The sequence below is a fragment of the Salvelinus alpinus genome, chromosome 18, assembly GCF_045679555.1.
Source record: "Salvelinus alpinus chromosome 18, SLU_Salpinus.1, whole genome shotgun sequence".
Taxonomy (NCBI): Eukaryota; Metazoa; Chordata; class Actinopteri; order Salmoniformes; family Salmonidae; genus Salvelinus; species Salvelinus alpinus.
Window position 1 is genome coordinate 51,132,747 of NC_092103.1, and position 6,000 is coordinate 51,138,746.

Genomic DNA, 6,000 nt, shown 5'->3' on the forward strand with positions numbered 1-6,000 from the left:
GTGAGATATGAGAAATCAATAGGATTAGACGTGAGAAATCAATAGGATTAGATGTGAGACATGTAAAATCAATAGGATTAGATGTGAGATATGAGAAATCAATAAGATTAGACATGAGAAATCAATAGGATTAGACGTGAGAAATGAGGATGCAATAGGATTAGACTTGAGATATGAGAAATCAATAGGATTAGACATGAGAAATCAATAGGATTAGACTTGAGATATGAGAAATCAATAGGATTAGACGTGAGAAATGAGGAATCAATAGGATTAGACGTGAGATATGAGAAATCAATAGGATTAGACATGAGAAATCAATAGGATTAGACTTGAGAAATCAATTGGATTAGATGTGAGATTTGAGAAGTCAATAGGATTAGACATGAGATATGAGATATCAATAGGATTAGACGTGAGAAATGAGGAATCAATAGGATTAGACATGAGAAATCAATAGGATTTGACGTGAGAAATGTAAAATCAATAGGATTAGACGTGAGATATGAGAAATCAATAGGATTAGACATGAGAAATCAATAGGATTAGACTTGAGAAATCAATTGGATTAGATGTGAGATTTGAGAAGTCAATAGGATTAGACATGAGATATGAGATATCAATAGGATTAGACGTGAGAAATGAGGAATCAATAGGATTAGACATGAGAAATCAATAGGATTAGACGTGAGAAATGTAAAATCAATAGGATTAGACGTGAGATATGAGAAATCAATAGGATTAGACATGAGAAATCAATAGGATTAGACGTGAGATACGAGAAATCAATAGGATTAGACTTGAGATATGAGAAGTCAATAGGATTAGACATGAGAAATCAATAGGATTAGACGTGAGATATGAGAAATCAATAGGTTTAGACGTGAGAAATGAGGAATCAATAGGATTAGACTTGAGATATGAGAAGTCAATAGGATTAGACATGAGAAATCAATAGGATTAGACGTGAGATATGAGAAATCAATAGGTTTAGACGTGAGAAATGAGGAATCAATAGGATTAGACGTGAGATATGAGAAATCAATAGGATTAGACGTGAGAAATCAATAGGATTAGATGTGAGACATGTAAAATCAATAGGATTAGATGTGAGATATGAGAAATCAATAGGATTAGACATGAGAAATCAATAGGATTAGACGTGAGAAATGAGGATGCAATAGGATTAGACGTGAGATATGAGAAATCAATAGGATTAGACATGAGAAATCAATAGGATTAGACGTGAGATATGAGAAATCAATAGGTTTAGACGTGAGAAATGAGGAATCAATAGGATTAGACGTGAGATATGAGAAATCAATAGGATTAGACATGAGAAATCAATAGGATTAGACTTGAGAAATCAATTGGATTAGATGTGAGATTTGAGAAGTCAATAGGATTAGACATGAGATATGAGATATCAATAGGATTAGACGTGAGAAATGAGGAATCAATAGGATTAGACATGAGAAATCAATAGGATTAGACGTGAGAAATGTAAAATCAATAGGATTAGACGTGAGATATGAGAAATCAATAGGATTAGACATGAGAAATCAATAGGATTAGACTTGAGAAATCAATTGGATTAGATGTGAGATTTGAGAAGTCAATAGGATTAGACATGAGATATGAGATATCAATAGGATTAGACGTGAGAAATGAGGAATCAATAGGATTAGACATGAGAAATCAATAGGATTAGACGTGAGAAATGTAAAATCAATAGGATTAGACGTGAGATATGAGAAATCAATAGGATTAGACATGAGAAATCAATAGGATTAGACGTGAGATACGAGAAATCAATAGGATTAGACTTGAGATATGAGAAGTCAATAGGATTAGACATGAGAAATCAATAGGATTAGACGTGAGATATGAGAAATCAATAGGATTAGACGTGAGATATGAGAAATCAATAGGATTAGACGTGAGATATGAGAAATCAATAGGATTAGACGTGAGAAATCAATAGGATTAGACGTGAGATATGAGAAATCAATGAGATATGAGATAGCAATAGGATTAGACTTGAGAAATGAGGAATCAATAGGATTAGACTTGAGATATGGGAAATCAATAGGATTAGACATGAGAAATCAATAGGATTAGACGTGAGATATGAGAAATCAATAGGATTAGACGTGAGATATGAGAAATCAATAGGATTAGACGTGAGAAATCAATAGGATTAGATGTGAGACATGAGAAATCAATAGTATTAGACGTGAGATAAGAGAAATCAATAGGATTAGACGTGAGAAATCAATAGGATTAGATGTGAGACATGTAAAATCAATAGGATTAGATGTGAGATATGAGAAATCAATAGGATTAGACATGAGAAATCAATAGGATTAGACGTGAGATATGAGAAATCAATGAGATATGAGATAGCAATAGGATTAGACTTGAGAAATGAGGAATCAATATGATTAGACGTGAGATATGGAAAATCAATAGGATTAGACATGAGAAATCAATAGGATTAGACGTGAGATATGAGAAATCAATAGGATTAGACGTGAGATATGAGAAATCAATAGGATTAGACGTGAGAAATGAGGAATCAATAGGATTAGACGTGAGATATGAGAAATCAATAGGATTAGACATGAGAAATCAATAGGATTAGACTTGAGAAATCAATTGGATTAGATGTGAGATTTGAGAAGTCAATAGGATTAGACATGAGAAATCAATAGGATTAGACGTGAGAAATGTAAAATCAATAGGATTAGACGTGAGATATGAGAAATCAATAGGATTAGACATGAGAAATCAATAGGATTAGACTTGAGAAATCAATTGGATTAGATGTGAGATTTGAGAAGTCAATAGGATTAGACATGAGATATGAGATATCAATAGGATTAGACGTGAGAAATGAGGAATCAATAGGATTAGACATGAGAAATCAATAGGATTAGACGTGAGAAATGTAAAATCAATAGGATTAGACGTGAGATATGAGAAATCAATAGGATTAGACATGAGAAATCAATAGGATTAGACGTGAGATACGAGAAATCACTAGGATTAGACTTGAGATATGAGAAGTCAATAGGATTAGACATGAGAAATCAATAGGATTAGACGTGAGATATGAGAAATCAATAGGATTAGACGTGAGATATGAGAAATCAATAGGATTAGACGTGAGATATGAGAAATCAATAGGATTAGACGTGAGAAATCAATAGGATTAGACGTGAGATATGAGAAATCAATGAGATATGAGATAGCAATAGGATTAGACTTGAGAAATGAGGAATCAATAGGATTAGACTTGAGATATGGGAAATCAATAGGATTAGACATGAGAAATCAATAGGATTAGACGTGAGATATGAGAAATCAATAGGATTAGACGTGAGATATGAGAAATCAATAGGATTACACGTGAGATATGAGAAATCATTAGGATTAGACGTGAGATATGAGAAATCAATAGGATTAGACATGAGAAATCAATAGGATTAGACGTGAGATATGAGAAATCAATAGGATTAGACTTGAGAAATGAGGAATCAATATGATTAGACTTGAGATATGGGAAATCAATAGGATTAGACATGAGAAATCAATAGGATTAGACGTGAGATATGAGAAATCAATAGGATTAGACATGAGAAATCAATAGGATTAGACTTGAGAAATCAATTGGATTAGATGTGAGATTTGAGAAGTCAATAGGATTAGACATGAGAAATCAATAGGATTAGACGTGAGAAATGTAAAATCAATAGGATTAGACGTGAGATATGAGAAATCAATAGGATTAGACATGAGAAATCAATAGGATTAGACTTGAGAAATCAATTGGATTAGATGTGAGATTTGAGAAGTCAATAGGATTAGACATGAGATATGAGATATCAATAGGATTAGACGTGAGAAATGAGGAATCAATAGGATTAGACATGAGAAATCAATAGGATTAGACGTGAGAAATGTAAAATCAATAGGATTAGACGTGAGATATGAGAAATCAATAGGATTAGACATGAGAAATCAATAGGATTAGACGTGAGATACGAGAAATCACTAGGATTAGACTTGAGATATGAGAAGTCAATAGGATTAGACATGAGAAATCAATAGGATTAGACGTGAGATATGAGAAATCAATAGGATTAGACGTGAGATATGAGAAATCAATAGGATTAGACGTGAGATATGAGAAATCAATAGGATTAGACGTGAGAAATCAATAGGATTAGACGTGAGATATGAGAAATCAATGAGATATGAGATAGCAATAGGATTAGACTTGAGAAATGAGGAATCAATAGGATTAGACTTGAGATATGGGAAATCAATAGGATTAGACATGAGAAATCAATAGGATTAGACGTGAGATATGAGAAATCAATAGGATTAGACGTGAGATATGAGAAATCAATAGGATTACACGTGAGATATGAGAAATCATTAGGATTAGACGTGAGATATGAGAAATCAATAGGATTAGACATGAGAAATCAATAGGATTAGACGTGAGATATGAGAAATCAATAGGATTAGACTTGAGAAATGAGGAATCAATATGATTAGACTTGAGATATGGGAAATCAATAGGATTAGACATGAGAAATCAATAGGATTAGACGTGAGATATGAGAAATCAATAGGATTAGACGTGAGAAATCAATAGGATTAGATGTGAGACATGAGAAATCAATAGTATTAGACGTGAGATAAGAGAAATCAATAGGATTAGACATGAGAAATCAATAGGATTAGATGTGAGACATGTAAAATCAATAGGATTAGATGTGAGATATGAGAAATCAATAGGATTAGACATGAGAAATCAATAGGATTAGACGTGAGATATGAGAAATCAATGAGATATGAGATAGCAATAGGATTAGACTTGAGAAATGAGGAATCAATATGATTAGACGTGAGATATGGGAAATAGATAGGATTAGACATGAGAAATCAATAGGATTAGACGTGAGATATGAGAAATCAATAGGATTAGACGTGAGATATGAGAAATCAATAGGATTAGACGTGAGAAATCAGTAGGATTAGACGTGAGATATGAGAAATCAATAGGATTAGACGTGAGAAATCAATAGGATTAGATGTGAGACATGAGAAATCAATAGGATTAGACGTGAGATAAGAGAAATCAATAGGATTAGACGTGAGAAATGAGGAATCAATAGGATTAGACGTGAGGAATCAATAGGATTAGACGTGAGAAATGAGGAATGAATAGGATTAGATGTGAGAAATGAGGAATCAATAGGATTAGACGTGCAAAATGAGGAATCAAAGGATTAGACGTGAGCAAATAGGAATCAATAGGATTAAACGTGAGATATGAGAAATCAATAGGATTAGACGTGAGAAATCAATAGGATTAGATGTGAGATTTGAGAAGTCAATAGGATTAGACATGAGATATGAGATATCAATAGGATTAGACGTGAGAAATGAGGAATCAATAGGATTAGACATGAGAAATCAATAGGATTAGACGTGAGAAATGTAAAATCAATAGGATTAGACGTGAGATATGAGAAATCAATAGGATTAGACATGAGAAATCAATAGGATTAGACTTGAGAAATCAATTGGATTAGATGTGAGATTTGAGAAGTCAATAGGATTAGACATGAGATATGAGATATCAATAGTATTAGACGTGAGAAATGAGAAATCAATAGGATTAGACATGAGAAATCAATAGGATTAGACTTGAGAAATCAATTGGATTAGATGTGAGATTTGAGAAATCAATAGGATTAGACATGAGATATGAGATATCAATAGGATTAGACGTGAGAAATGAGGAATCAATAGGATTAGACATGAGAAATCAATAGGATTAGACGTGAGAAATGTAAAATCAATAGGATTAGACGTGAGGAATCAATAGGATTAGACGTGAGAAATGAGGAATCAATAGGATTAGACGTGAGAAATGAGGAATATATAGGATTAGACGTGCAAAATGAGGAATCAAAGGATTAG